The sequence below is a fragment of the Gambusia affinis genome, linkage group LG08, assembly GCF_019740435.1.
Source record: "Gambusia affinis linkage group LG08, SWU_Gaff_1.0, whole genome shotgun sequence".
Taxonomy (NCBI): domain Eukaryota; kingdom Metazoa; phylum Chordata; class Actinopteri; order Cyprinodontiformes; family Poeciliidae; genus Gambusia; species Gambusia affinis.
Window position 1 is genome coordinate 15,876,228 of NC_057875.1, and position 16,909 is coordinate 15,893,136.

Here is a 16,909-nt window from a genome sequence, read left to right on the forward strand (position 1 = left end):
TTTAAATTATCTTTATTTTCAGACCTCTTAAACTACTGTGAAGCTACTGTCTTCTTTCTGGAGGCATCAGACAGATGATTGATCTCATCATGGCGTTCACGCTAACTTCAACATTTAGGAACACATCGAATCAAATGTCTGAGGTTTAAACATGACAAACCCTCCTTAAAACTGCAAAGTAATGATGTTCTCATCATGCACCTTGTGCATTGATTCTAGTGGAAATACATAGGGAGGTGTCCTAATATATTCCTGAACAGAAATTGGATTTTGGTTATTTACATGTTTAGAAGATAATTATATATTTTTTAGTTCTGCTGCTAACGTGAATTTGCCAGAATTAACTGATTTTAAAAAAGGTATTCACACAGGTTGTCTTCCTTTTTTTTGTCACAAATGTAAATATAACTTGATTAGTATATTTTCTGTTTGAGTCTCAATAGTTTATCACAGTTAAATCTTTCCATCTTAATCAGTTAAAACTTTACATCTCTTCATCTCACCACAGATATATATATATTTTTTTACACTTTTTGTACATATTCTTCACAGTAATCATGTCAAACCGGGTCTAGCTAGTATTTTAGTTACATGCATCGATCTGAGTCCAGCTGTAAAGTTACCCGCTTCAGTCTTTTACAGTCTAAAATAATCAAACTTTTTTCAAGTGCATGTAGATATTTCAATACATGTCCAACTACTGTACATTCTTTACGACACCAAATAAACAGTCGACCATAATAAGTTCATTGAGTCCAAACAGATTTTTGGTTCAAGCAAAACTCAGCCACTAGCTGTTATGAATCAAAGAACCTTTTTAAACTGAAAGGACGTCAAATTACAATAGATTAGTATTTTCTCTGACTTCTGGTAAATAGTTCAAGACGGCTAACTGCAGTTTTATGTGCTGCCTTGATTTGTTTGATGCCAGTTTACATCCTTATAATATTTCAACAACAGAAACATTTTTGACACTTCTAAGCATATTTGAGACTAAAATGTAAGAAACAATAACGCCACAGTTTATTTGCCTTGTCAGCACCCACGAACGGCTTACCAACTTCAATTTTCTCCAGATTTATTAATTATTTTCGTCAATCTGAAAGTAGCAAGAGCTCTACAATTATACCTACTTTAAGCTATTGTGAGCTAAGCAAAACCTTCTTAATCAATGTTTGTGCATTTTTGTATCTAGAAGTCTGTTAAATTATAAAAAAACACCACAACTCTCCATAATTTAAAACTAAAACTCTAGTGTCCTAAATTTGGTTTGTTCTATATCTAAAATTTATGTAACTTACCTACTTCCTTACCTACTACTGGGAAGGAGACACTTTTTTTTTGCAATGTATGTAGCTATAAATATGTTAGCCCATATATGTTCCCTTTATTAAATAAAATCCTGTCAAAAGTATATATTTCTCATGACTTCGTATATATATTCCGCTGATGATGAAACATTTCTAATCCAACCAGGCTTTATTAGTGACCTACAAGTAATCTCTATATCGTTCACACCCACCAATACCTCAGAACAAAGCAATATACGGAACAAAGACTCTTTCCTGTCTTGATCTAAATGTTTCCAACCATAATTAAGTGTATTTTTTTTCTCACATATCATCTGCTTTTCCTAGAAAAGCTAGAACTGAAAAAAAATTCAGTTCTAACCCTAAACTTTTTTCTTTTTCTTTTTTTTTCTTTTATTTTGGCTTTTGAAATGTATGTACAGTTTCTGGTTGTAAAGAAGTAGTTACTATTTCTGTCCAATAAATAGTTTCTTCAATTCAACACTTCCCTGATAAAACCAACATAGGAACAAAAGCTCATATTTGTTCTCATATTATCTTCTGTTGAACTTCCCAAATAAAGGTCCTAGTTTTACTGTCTGTGTGGAGTTCTACCTGCGCAACAGGTGCAGTCACACCTGTCAGATTAAACCTGACTTGACTCTTAAAACAACAACAACAGCAACAACAACAAAACAATCTGTTACTCCTATACTTTTTGGTGGAATGATTTCTAAAAGCTTACCATCTTGTTTAAGTTTGGGTAAAATGTTGAAATAAAAGAAGTTTTCCTACCGGGAGGAGAGCGCTGAAAACCAGAAGAGTCCACAGAGTGAAGCTGAAGCGCCGGAGCGGCTTCATGATGCCGCACTCTGGATGGGCTCAAAAACAAAAGCAAAAAAGATTCTTGGTGCCTTTGCTTCCTTCTACTCGCTGAGGGTCTTCATGCTCAAACTTCCTGGCTTGAAAACGCTCGCCCTCCTGGTCCCTACTCTTCTCTTTCGCACGGACGCCAGCGACATCAGTAAAGTTAAAAGTGAGAGTAGAGAAAGTTTTTCCTCCTCGCTGGTTAACGGAGGGGCGGAGCGTCATGACTGTGCCACTCCTCTCATCATCAGCAGCAGCAGTTTTTATCAGCGTTATTCAGGCGTCTTGAGGGGAAATGCTCGATTCCGTAAGCCTTCGAGGGAAGGCCTCTTCGTGTACACGCGTTTCAACCGAGAAGGCACAACGAGTCACCCCGCATGCTCGCTATAGCCTCAAGTGAAGGAATGCGGCCTGGAGACCTTTCGGCCTGCAGAGCGGATGAATTCAGGCTGTTTCTGCTAGAGGCGGCTCGGCTCCTGACAGGTGATGCTGCCGCTACTTTGGGCTTCACACGAGCACACGACCACGAGTGCGTGGAAAGAATTGGTGGGTTTTTCAGACTTGAGTCAGTGCGGGACAAATGCGTGTCATGGGGCTCCTCATGTGATTCCCAGCGAGGGGTCGGTCTTATTCAAGACAACAACAACAAAAAAAAAAAATACAAAAAAACATAAATACATTTCATCTGAGTTGAGGGTACATTTGCTTGTAATTCAGTGTCTGAAAAACAGCCACTTAATTTAGTGTTTTCTTCACTAATTAATTTATGGAGACAGCAGCACAACACACCTCTGCAGCACAATTTACAGAAGTTTACACAACTCCTCCTTGTGTTTGCAAACACGTTCATCCCTCTTGAACAGGCTTCAGTGTATTTTATGTGATGGATCATCAGATATTTTTTTTATACAGTAGATCTGAGAAGTCCATCAGTTCTACACATAAAGAAGGCATGAATATATGTATTTTTTGGTCCAATACCATACAAACTCAATAAAGCCCAGTCATTGTGATTGTGACAAAAATGTGTAAAAGTTTAATGCGTGTAAATACACTAAATAGGGCAGTCCTTCTTGCCTTTTAAAAAAAGTTTTCTTCCTTTTTTGTTTTGCTTTTTGTTTTTTCTGAATATCTTTCCAGACTCGGATCTTCAAAGCTGATTTCAAGTATGAATTCAGAAGAGGACAAACAACACGCAGAGAGAGCACCTGAGTTCAACAGGAACATCTTTGAAAGGAAACCTAAATATTATTGAGGTTTTGAATCCCACTCTTGTTAGTGATGCACTGGCCACAGATTGCATGCCAACAGCAGCTTTAGATAATGATGGCATGCAAATTGTGAGGAAGAGATGAAAAAAACCAGGAAGAGCAACAGCTTCTCTTTTGGCAGCAGGTGAGGACTAACTGTCCCATTACACCAGAAAACACAAGTCCAGAAAGACGGAGAATTTATGGATTATTATGAGCATTAATTGAGTTACATTTTAGTTCCTGTCATCAAGCTTTTAAACAGTAGCCTGAGAAAGTCGTCACATTTTTTAAAAATTATTATTATTATTATTATGAAACATTCTATCTATGAAGGACATGGAGGTTCACTCTGTATTTTAATTAGTCAAATGTATCCAACTTGTTGATTTATTGCCAGGCAATTTATGTGTCCTATGAGTAAAGATGGAGACAATCACAACAAATCTATAGTTCACAGGGGATAAATCACACTTTATGGCATTTGTCTCGAGACGGTGATCACAGGGCAACACAGAGACACTCGGGACAGAAAACCATGGACACACACTGACACTTAAGGGGAATTTAGAGCAACTCATTAATCTAATGTTCTTCAACTGTGGGAGAAAGCCAGAGTGCCCTGTATGAACTCACGCTTACACTGGGAGAACATGCAAGCTCCAGAAGGGAGCAGAAGGCCAACAAGTCCTGAGAAATTAAGATGAGCATCAGAAGAAACATTTATCAAAGCAGCTATGGTTGTTTCCTCATATTGTGTTTGTAGCACAGTGTTAAAAGGTCAACCAGTAAATGTTCATTACTGCCGGTATAAGTGGCCAAATTTGTCACATTATGGCAAAAGAAAGGAACAGTCCTCAAACAGTAAGGCACATCGGTTTGTCTTCTGGTATCATAAACAGATTTACAACGAGAAAAAAAACATCAAGTTGACTTTAAAAACTTAACAGCACAGCAGGCCATATTGGAGGACTATCAGCTACTAAAGAAACGTTTATAAGGTTCTGAATTTTAAAGAAGTAAAAGTGAATTTCTAAAAAACAGTCTATCATTATTTGGGCATTTAACAAGTAGAAATATTTATTTACACACATGTTGTCAAACTGTATCATTTATGGCCATGCATACACACAAAATGTGAATACTTTCCAGTAGGAGCGTCGCTCAAAGCAGACGATGCAAGAGAGAAATGGACAGAGCAGAGCTGCATGGAGGGGAAGGGAATTGCTAACTTTAACATATTGTAATTGCTGCATGCATCATCTGACCCGATTTTCCATCAGGTCTAAATCCGTGATGAGAAATGTTGCGAACCCAAGAACTTAAATCTTAATTTCTAAATAAAACTGTAAAATTTTTAAAGAAAGCCATGCATTTATTTTCTTTCTGTGACTACGCCAAACCTTTCATTTAAATATTCAATAGAAGATATGGAACAACCTGTCCATTTCTGTCAAATTTGTTGTGATGATGATTAAAGCTGCTCCTCCTACCCAAAACACTGCAGCTCCCTTTGACGTGCCTCTCACCCCACACTGCAGCAGCTCTCCTGAAATTTAAATAAAAATAATACGTGTGCTATTATGTGCTATTATGCGCTACGATTAAATGCAACGTTGCATCGAAACACAGAGTGCAGAACAAAACACAGCTGTTTATACACATTTTTTCAGGAAATTACAAGCTATAAAACATTTATTTTGTAATACCAACAGTCACTCTGTGATGTTATAAACTGCTGACCGTTGTATGCTGCAGGCCGAATCTCAAAAAATGGAATGTGATCAGTTATTTAAATCTTTCATAAAGTCTCTATTTTTTGCTTTGAAATCCTTTTCAGTTTTACTTTCTGGGCATAAAATGGAAAAAACAAAACAAAACAGCCAAAGCAAGAAAGGATGAATGGATCTTGCTGCAGAACAAGCTTTTCTCTTTCGCAACACTGCAAAAACTATTTAGAGTGCGGGTTTTATTACATGCAACGCTTAGATACTGAAGGGGAAGTTTTGGAAGGAAATATCTGGAGAATCAAAATGACTTCGCAGTTCGCATAACTTGAAAATAGGAAGGGTGCTTTTCTGGCTGAGAATCTTTCTAATGTTCCTTTTGCAAAATTAACACTTCTTAATTCTTGTGCCGCTAAAGATGTGTGGTGTTGAGTGGGTGATTTGCCGACCTTTAAATAGTTCGCTGGATGCCGGAGCTGCCAGTGCTTTGTGACAGATAGTTTCATAATGGCTGCTAAAGGAGGCCTGCCGATGGTATCTAATGGAGACCGAGATGAGATGAACTGGTCGCTGTGACCACCATTCCCAAGGAAATGTTATGTAACCCTCCTGGGATTGTTGCAACTCACAATGCCTTTTTTTCTTCTGTAAGTTTCTCTTTCCTTTGGCACATTTGTTGGAAGCTGCAGGTTTTAGGCATGTGTTTTTGAAATGTTTGCGCTGAGTGTGCTCTGTCATGTGATCAAGAGTGGAGTATTTTCGTGTGAGAGAAGATGCTCAGGGACAGAAGGAATGCGATGCTATCTGGATGGATTTGTAAACATGTGCACAGTCATTAAATTTGTGGCGTAAACCTCACAGTTTGATTAAACTGCTTGGAGGTCGTACCTAGAAATGTAATCCTCAGCTTTTTCGTGTCCCACAGGCGTTTATTATTTAATCTTAACAAGTGATTTCATCACGTTTAAGTCAACGTTGTCAATAATTTGAACACAGTGTCCTAAAATTAGTTTAATTTTCGGCAGTTTTTTTATTTTTTTAAATTTTGTAGTTTTATTTTCTCTAAATAATAGTTATGTAATTGCTGTTAAAATATCAGCATGTTAAATTGTAACATATTTTCCAGACATAAAGCTAAGCTCCTATAGATCCAGGAGTGCTTTTCAATGTGAATGCACTGTGTGTCTGTGCTGTATTCTCAAATCCCAGATCAGTTTCAGCAAGTTGGACGCTCATCTGATGCAGATTCAACTGAAGATTTCTTCCTGGTAAAGAGAAGTTTTTCTTTCCAGTGTCGCCACATGCTTGTAACGTGGGATAGGTGCGAAGCTAACAACTAAAAGGAGTCAACTGTCTTCTTCATCTGGAGGAGGGATTGCTGCAAAGTCCGAGCTTCAATCCAATTGGCTTGGTTTCCTTTAATTCGGCGGTGGTAGTAACAATCTCTTCAGCATGTCAATGTTCTTCTTAGATCCCTAATGAGCCATCATTCGATCCAGGTGCGTTAAAACAGGGAGGGAACTAAAACACGCAGGTTGCCGGCCCTCTAGGACCCACTTTGATCCATTTGGCTTTAATTGAAGGCTTTTAAAAAAAAAAAAAGTGGCAAAAAAGCGTAGATCAAAACCATAAATCATTTTCCCTCTTCACAACTATGCACTTCTTTGTGCTGGTTATATAATCTGGAACGATTAAAGCCGTGTGAAAACGTTTGCAAAGCAGAAGTTGGCACGTTGATGGATGGTCAACCTATCAAGGGTGCTGGCCACCCTGTTTCTCACAAAGGACTGTTGGAACTGCCTCTTGTGACCATAAACATGTAAAATGGAAAGTTTCCATTTAAAAGAAACATGAAGGAATATAATCAGACCGGAAAACTATAAATCTAAGATAAAGAACACATTCAACCAGTTGCTAAATGTTCAGTTTTTAATGCTGGAGGGTTCAGTACACAATGAGACAACAACAAAACGGAAGAAATTGAGCTTTTAAAATGCTCTCATAATAATGGCAATAATACTGAAACGTTTATATTCTTTTCTCTGTAAAAAGATGGTTATTGTATCAAAAAAACCTCTGAGAAGTATGTCTTTTCCTTTAAATTTGCTTACATTGTCAAACACAATGTGCTGAGTTTCAAACCTCAGTCAAACCAGTTGGGTTGGAAGTTGCACTGTAGTGGTGATGTCTCACCACAATGCTAATGACGTGGTGCGTTATCACTTTTAATCACAGGTCTTTAGTTTAGCAGACCTTCACTTACTAAGACCAAAGAACAAAAAATTGTTAAGACATTTTGTTAGTCTATGCTTGCTCCTTTGAGCTTTAGCATGTTTCAGGCTAAAGCATTGCATGACCCTTTCTACTTTGAATAGATGTAAATGCACAACACAGTTGTGTTTGTGTTTCACTCTTTCACAAAGCCAAATTGTGACGCACAAACCCCGACATATCAGCAGTGTCATAAACTACTGTAACTCAAAGACAATGCATGTCAGTGCTCTTGTTGATGCTGCTCTTCTTTAGACTACACCAAGCTTGGGAGCATAAACCTGTCTGTCAATGCTGACTTCGGGTGAAGAGACATTATCACATTTGTATGTCGGGATAAACTCTTCTGTTTCATCACAGTTGTGCTGCTAGATGACAATGAAGGAATAGTTAATTCAGACTTCCATTTTAAGGGAGATTTTGGGGATCTGTTAAATGCAATCAAGGATTGTTTCTCATCACAGCGTTTTGCTAACAGTTTGCCAAAGTTGGTCCATTTCTAGGACATTTCCGCCATTTCTGAGCAGGTGTAATCGCAAAACTTTAGCCGGGGTCAGGTGAATACAGGATTGTTGATTCTGACTCTGCCTTGTTTGTCTGTCGGACTGTCAGTCTGTTATGTCAGGTTTACTATGATCTTGTATTGTTTGTGTTATAGTCCGTGAAATAGCAGAAGTATAATACTCACATTGAAATCTAACAGTAACCTTTTGATATTTTCTTCCTATCCACTATTGTCCTCTTTACTGTATTTGCTTGCAAGAGAAACCCATGTTTGTCAAAGTGCAGTAATAAACACAATGAACTGCAGTCATGAGCAGGTTTAGCTGGCTAGGTCATTTCAGTTTCAGAGACGGGTTTCAGTGTGGCATCATATTTATGATGCAGGGAAACTAAAAGTCATTAATAAGTGATTTATTGTACTTTGACAGGCCCTTTCAATTAAAAACATAAATTCTGAATTTTGTTTAACCAATAAAAGAACATCATTGAAATGTTAATAAGTGTGGCAGCTGGATGAAACGGTTTCTATCTGGGAGGTTTGGAAGATCTTCAAAGTCCAGCACAAACAAACACAGAGTGACCCTGCTCCAGTTCTCCAACCAGACCTGAAAAAGCTGCTAAGTTAAATGTTTGCTGTATTTGCTTTAAAGAAGATATCATCAGCGAGCGAACCAAAACATTCAAACTTTCAGGTCTAAAAATATATATAATGGAGAACTTCCTAATTCAGCCAAGTTCGGTGGAGCTTGTAGCCTGACAGCCAAAAATGTAAGCCAAAGTGTTTATCAGCGATGACAGATGCAAGCGGGCGATATTTAGAAGTGGTGCTTCGCTATCAGAATTGTAGGAGGAAGTGTAAAGATGAAAGCATTTTGTTCACGATTGAGGATAAAAAGGGATGATGTTTCCAGACAGCATTCCCCACCTATTCCTCAATCATTTGTGTGATAAAACGTTCCTTCTCTGAAATAGATTATCAGCGTCTGTCTTTCCAGAATAGGAAAAAAAAGAAAAAAAAAACAACAAAACGCCAGTGTTTGAAGCTCCTCTCAATCTGCATCCAGCTCAGATAACGTGTCTCCTTCACAGCCTGGGAAGCAGTCCAGAGGCGGCTCCTCTTCTAAATCTTTTTACACGTTTGTTAAAATTTTTAACAACAGGTGCTAAGCCATGGTATTTATAAAAAGGGAAAAAAACTGAACTTTTTGAAATGCAACCGGTTACTGGTATTGGTACAGAGAATGGAGAAGCCAGCATTGATGAGTCACCACAGCAGAGTGTGATGGGCCGGGACGTCTATCAGCAGCACTGTTATGTGGTAAGATCCACCCTGCAAAAACCTCACTGTTAGGATACACACATAAAAAGAAAAACACCGTCAGATATGCTCTTATGTTTTTTACTTTTTAACCATAAATCATTATACATCTCCTTTTCTTTAACCCATTCATCTTTTTACCTTTCAAGAACTCCACATTTTTTGGAAATCAAAGTAGGCTTAATTAAAGACTTCTTCTGAGCTCTTATTTTCAGTTTCGGTGTGAAATTTTGTTTTCATCTGATAACATTTTCCTTTGACCGAACCACATCTCAGCTCTCCCTCTCTCCCCGCTTCCTGACAGGGTTTAAGTAGCCTTGGAATGAGGGAGGAGCTGCCCTCTGTAGGTCATTACTCAGTGAGATGGGATCCACACTGTGAGGTTTACACAGAGCCTCCAGGGAGCTCCCATAGAGACTGAAACCACCCTGTGCAGAATGTGTATAAAAACTCAGCTCCACTTCTCTTTTTTTTTTTTTTCTGCCAGTGTACAGCTTGTCAAGCTACTGGAGTGTGTATCCGTAGTATTGTAATTTATAGCACTTAACAACAACTACATTACTCAATAATTAGCCACAAAAACACAATTGACATGCTTGGAGTTTCCTAACACAGCATGAAAGAAACTGGATGAAGATCGGTCATCATGCTGCCTGAAAATCTGTAAACAAATTTGAAATGACTTTAGTGTTTCATGAACAAAAAGATTTAGGTTGTCACTTCACAATGACCCTCTTTTAATAGTCATACCAGTTAGTCATTCTGTGAGTGAATGAATGAATGAATAAACCTAGTTTGGAAGAGAAACACTTTTATTTCAGAAAAGCATTAATTAAATTGTGAGTGAAGTTTTTACAACTCAATTAATTATGATATGATTAACTATTCACAAATCCTTCATGAACTTTATTGTAGTTCCACAGTGAGTGAACTAGAAAAATATTTAAATGGTTAAATTACAAAAACCTTTGGTATATTTAGCTATTTAGAAGTCAAATTGTCTTTTAAAGGCACTTTGATTTAAGATCCACGATAGTAATGGATCTTACTATTACTATTACTATTTATCATTTGTGTGCCATCATTTGTATGGCACACAAATGATAAAAAATTGCACATTTATAATTTTCACGTAAACATATTCTAACAAACATGATCAAGAGTTAAATAACAGACTCAAAATAAGCTGTGTTTGAGTTATCCTAAAAGGAAGCCAGAACTTATATTTATTTTCCATTTCATTAATATAGACACTAATGTTCTCTAGTTGGATGAGAGATCATATCTCAGTGAAAAACTGGGACGTGACTTTAAAGTCCTGGATTTAAATTGATGAAATATGAAGACTGAATTTTTTTTGGACAATTCAATGTGTTGGCAGAAATGACTTCATTACATATTAATAAGAACAGTAAACAGCAGTGTGCCTCTAAAGGCCACACTGCTGTTAAAATGCTAAGCTGTAAAAAACCCCCAAAAAAACAATGCCCCAGTTATAACCTCCCAGTGTTTGTCTCCACGATTCACAGGAACAAACACGACATATTTCCTGTAATTTGTAGTTCCACAGAAATCCAGAGTCAAGGATCAAAGCCCCTCTGTTTGACTGCTGTTTGTTTTATTCAAAGCGCGAAACTTAACTCCATTTTTCTATCGGCATGGTTCTCATTTGTGCGTTCACATTGCGTAAATGCTCATACTCACTCTTTTGAGTTTTGAGCCTGAGAGTTTACGTTGCTGCCATTAGGGCTTGTTGTTTATGTCTGAATGCTGGCGTAAACAGGACTCCTTATCTTAGAATTTTAAAGTACACAACGTTGAAACGATGCCTTTGCTGATGTGGTGAGATCATTTGTGACAGAGCCCTGCAGTGAGGGTGGAGATGTTCTGTTTGCAGCTTCAACCGGAAAAGGCATTGAAATCCCCAGATGTGGGTCGTTTGGCCCTTCTCTTGAAGTCACAAACACAAAAACTAGACAAGTAATTTGAAAAGAAATCAGTTTCATGTGAAGTCATTCGTTTTGAGAATAAACTTAAACATTATTTAAAGCACAGTACTTATTTTTTTCTTTTTGAAACGATCTTGTTTAGAGAAATGCATATTTTAAGCTAATAAAACCTCTTAAACTAAAACAAAACATTGAATCTTGATTCAAGTAGAAATACGGTATTTAGGTTATGTGAAAAGGCACTGTACAAAATCCATGATGATTTGTTATGGAAATTTTGTGATATAAATGTGTGAAAGTACTCTGTTTTGCATTATATTACATTAAAAAGGAACTAAGTAGAGGCTTTTCTGCTGAAGATCACCATAAACAAAAATACTTTAAAAAAAAAAGAGCATAGTGGCGATGAAAGAAGCAGGACAGAAATAAATTAGAAATGAATGATGCACTATGAGTCAAAATTACTAAATGCCTTGAAATCAAGGACTAATCATGAGTAAAGATCAGGATAACCCCTGACCCTACTCAAAATTAACCATTCATTGAATCCAGACTGGATTAAGAAAAGTGTCACGATGATGAAACTTTGCAAAACTGAACTCACTGCACCACAGCATTAACATGTTTGATCTCACCTTATTTACCTCGTCATTACTTTGATTTCTTCTTGCTTCCCGCCATGCTGGTTGTTTTACTTTGTCATCTATTTGATATTAATCTAGATCCTCAGCTGTCAGCAGCTTGCTGTGATTGCCTGCTTGCAGAAAGTTGTTTGATCTTGTGAAAAGACTGACATAAAATGGGACAGCTAAAGACATGGAAACCAAACAAGACAGAGGAGTAATGCCTGCTGCTGGAACAACGACATCCATTTTATGGACAATGTCTCTGTAACGGTCTTCCTGCCTTCTTCCCTGCTTAAGAGGCTCTTAGGCTCAGTAAAAATCCTCCTCACTATTCTTAGCATTTTGTCACTTTGGGATCTGTGAAAGGTCTAAAGTGATTTGTGAATAACTTGTAAAATTCAAAAAAAAAAAAAAAGAATTAAAGAATTTGAGAAAGTCTGAGAATTTTTCTACAATGACGCCAATAGGAGATGCTTTTTTTGAAAATATGGGCCCTGGTATGGTACTGATCACAAATGACATCAAACTATTGAAATTAAAACAGCTCACAAGACCGTATTAGTTTCAGACAAACAAGAGAGATAAAGTGTGATTTTGTATGTGATCAGCTAATTTAATAATTAAATTATTAACGTAGGATTTAATGGCCACCAATAGTTGTTGGCTAATTCAAGGCGAAGAGCTGGTTAGATGTAGTGTCACTAGATATAGTTTCAGTGTGAGCCGCTCACAACAGTGTTGCTCACCATGGTGCAACAGGAGACTTGTTTCATTCAGAGGCCTTTCCAAATTGTTTTCTATTTGAAAGATTTAACTGCAAATCATTGATGAATCAATATTTTTGAGAACTTGGCAAGATAGGCCCAGATACGTTGGTACCAGCAAGTGCTAGCTACTACACTTGTGTAGCCAGATAAAAAAGCAAAATAAAGAGAAAATAAAAACTGCCTTTGAAGCAACGCTGGCTTCTTTCCAAACATTTTGATTCTTCTGCATTTCAACCATTGTTTAAGTGAGTTAAGTTTAGAGACCGGTTGACGGGACAAAGTCCCCCCGCATCCAGTGTCTCTCTACTTTGTATAGAGATCCTGGGAATACATCCTCTGGATAGTATCTGGAGAATTTGTTGCTCAAAAGTTTCATTATTTTCATGTGGACAAAGTAAATGTTTCTAGGTGATGTGTCACAACGAATGGTGCCGGAAACAACAAGCAGGAAGTAGACAGAATTTACAGAATTTACAAACAGGCAAATTTACTGGAGGTGAGGAACCATTGGAATAAATCCAGGATGTAACAGGTTGAATATTTGGCAGGAAAAAACAAGAGAATCTGACAAAGGAGTAATGTAAAAGGCAGGCTTCAGTGCCGGAGGGTCGATTTCTAGAATAAGTAAGTCTAGGATGCTCTGCAGGACATCAGTAAAGACTAGGAAACCAGAAAACTGAAAGCCTAGAAAATATGACATGAGCATATGTACGGAGATATTTCTGTCTTCATCCTGCTATCAACTCTAAACCACTGCAAAGGATTTTTAAGGCATGTTTTTAAAAAATGCCTTAAAAAGTCATTAAAAAGTCCTGGTAAAAAACCTTTACGAGGACTGCAAATAGTTGTAGTTGTAGAGGACCATGTCTGTTTGCCGTAATAGAATATTTCAGAATTTTCCCATTACCAAAATATGCCTTTTCCAAAATAAGACAAAGTGGGTATAGAAGAATTGCTGTATTTTAAGTGTTACAAATCATCTCAAAGGGCATTTTGCATCATGTCCTCCATCTTTTAGCCTCTAACATGTTGCCATGTTGTAAAGATTAGTTACTTATATTTGCACAATAAAACCTGTAAAATTTATCTGGAATCTCTAGCAGATTTCATCAGAACATGAAACGAAAAGTCAACCCCTGGTTAGAAAACTCACAAAGTGCGAGAGGAAAATTCAACATGGTTATGGTTTTGCACATTTCCAGGAAATACGGCACCTTTGTTAGATGCTTACTGACTGTCACGAGCATAATTATTTATAGGCTTCAGTTTCAAAATCCCCCAAAAACATGCGTCCGTCTTTTGCGAATTTAGAAATCACAAGGCATTACTGTTTCTCAGTGCGTCCAGGCAGTAGAGAATGAAACTGCAGAGTTGTTTTAACCGTGAACAGAGTTTTAGTTAGCAGATCTGTCCGAATAAAATCACACGATATCCTGTGTCAAATACCTCTAATTTGCATTTATTGTTTTAACTTGCAAATATGGAGGTATATATAACCTTCTGTGAGGTGGTATCATGTCACCACAGACAAATGTATTTTTTTTTTGTTTGTTTTGATGCCAAATTTGTGTTAGATGTGGTCATAATGAACTTACGGGTAGGAACTGCATTTTGTTCAGCAGTACGAACAAAGATAGCATGCCCCCACAGATCTCAGGACAGCTCCCTAATTCCCTCTGATGCAAATATGCATCGAGATTAGACTGTCTGTCTGCGTTAGACTGTGCAGTTCGGCTGCAGATAGACGAGCTGCCTTGGATGTGACATGATGAGTCACAGTCAAATCTGAGATTGGCATCAGTTTAGTAAGAGTCGGGAAGACTATCAGCCTAATTAACTTGTTAGAATTTGTGACATAAAATATCATTTGGCTAAATGTTCCACAGATATGCAACAATGACACCCATGTGGGTATTTCCTTCATTTGTGAAAATACCTGCAGTGAGTCTGTAAGACCACTAGATGTCTCTACTTGTTACCACAGGAATTTCTGCACTATTGTCTCTTTGACAAACGCTGAAATGTTTTTATTGTGTGGAATTATATTTATTGGCTTAATTGTGTGCAGGGTCTCATTCACTTCCACAACCACAATTGCAGCATCTGCTAGTGAAATAAAAATAGTAAATAAAGTCGGTGAAATGGCTCAGGGAATTGGAAAGTCACGTTAAGATTTTCATTCAGGACTGGTCACGGCCACAGGAACGCAGCTTCTCTTTCTCTTTTCTTTAATTAGGTCAGATAATACTTTTGTCCTTGTGGAAAAAACAAAAGAGAGATAAGGAAGGCCACTGGAGGTCATTTAGCTGATTGGAGCGGGGCAAAGACAAGGACCCGTGGGAGAGATATATAGAGACTGAGAGATTACTGTGAAGTGAATAATAAAGGGGTTTTTTTGACTTAAAAAAATTGTAGTGACTTGGCTTCATAAAAAAATGCAAATTCCCAACATATATCACCATCTCGTTTGTGTGCTGAATTATAATCAGAAAGGAAATCTTTGGGTTTTAAAACCACAGCTGGCGTCTTTACACTTGGCTCATCTCGACACAGTGGGATCTCACTTCAAGTATCTCACAACTTTAGCTTTCAGACGTACTTTACACTCTATATTCACTATCAACAGTCTTCACTCATATAAACGCCTGTTCATTTGACTTTTACAATAGTCATCAGATGCTATTTAACATAATCACTGAGCAGTAATCTCACATTAACACAGATTATCACCATCCTTGACTGCCAAATCTACGTATATACATGTAAAAATAAAATGTTCATGGACATATTGCCTTACATTTTTAGATGATTTAATTAGATGAAACAGAACGTTTAATCATGTGCAACTTTATAAATAAAACACTTCATTTAATTCCATGTTTTTTTCTGCAACTGTAACATATTGCAATTACTGTTGCTTTGTAATTCACATTACTCTTTTCCTTAACTTATTACTCTCCAGACCTGGTCCAAGCGTACAGTCGACTCAACGAAAGAGAATCAAAGCAAATATGTTTTGAAATGACCTGAGTCAAACCTCAGAGCTGATTGTGACTAAAATAAATATCTGCTTTGTGAACAAAAGCTGTCCTCACAATCTCAGGAATTTGAGAAATTTTTCCAAGGTTAAAAGAGCAAATATTACTTAGTCACAAAGTGGGACGCTGACAGATTCCTAAATGCTTTTATCAGTGGTCTTCCCCTGACTGTAGATAATAAAATTCTGGAGAGAGGTCCAGCTAAAGTTCTAACTTCAATCAGACAGAAAATCTCTGGAGAAAGCTCATTGTTGGGATGTTGACAAGAAGACCTTGCAAACACATGAAGCCCATCAACAAAACCATAAACTGTCAAATACCAGAGGAAACATTCAATATGCTGGTCAGCAGTTATAAAAGGTTCTGTTTTGTACATAAATGGTTTCTCCATTGAACATTTAGAAACATGTAAGCATGCTACTTTAAGATGCTTTTTTATGCTGTTTGTTTTAATTGATACTGCTTTAACATTGTTTGATGATTTAAAAAGGTTGTTTAATGATCACAAACACACTTATGAAAAAGATTAAAGGTTTCATTATTCTCAAACAGTTTCAAAGCATCTCCTGTGAGTGCAGAGTAATCAGTAATCCAAGTTATGTTTGACAAATCCATAATTTATAGATTTTAAGCAAGGTGTGAACTAATGCAGTACAGATTTCTGAGTCTTTAAGCAGCATTATGATTTGTATAATGTTTAGTATGTAGAATCAAGGACTGGACAACATGTTTTATTTTCAAAATGGAAGTATATTTTGCATGATACCAACATTTTTTAAAAAATATTCTAATATTACATCACCCACTTGCATTAACTTGCACATTAAAAAAAAATCTTTGTATTTCTCCCATGCTTCAGATCAGTGTAAGTATTTTTTGCAAAAGAAAAGGAGAACTATTTCAAAAAGTGAGATCCAGTGCTTGTATTTCCTGCCCCAGCATTTGTTTTGATCCTATAGTTGCTGTTTTCTGCGGGTGAGTTCAGAGAGATGACAGGGGAAAGGATACCATATGGCCAGGCAGGAAGGAGGGAGAGGAAAGAGAGAGAGAGAGAGAGAAAGAGAGAGAGAGCACGATTCACTAAAAGAGGGAGAGACAAGAAATGACAATCAGTCTTAGAGGAGAAAAAGAAAATCAGAGAGAGTAGGTATCAGGAAATGATGAAGATGATGGAGAGAACAGAGCTGGGTAGTGGTGATCAGGGGGCAGGAGGGGTGGTTGAGATAAGGTGGGTGGGCAGAGCCTGCAGCTTGGAGCAGAGGAGGCGACAGTCGGGGGTGTTCACTGCTCAGTGATGTGTTAT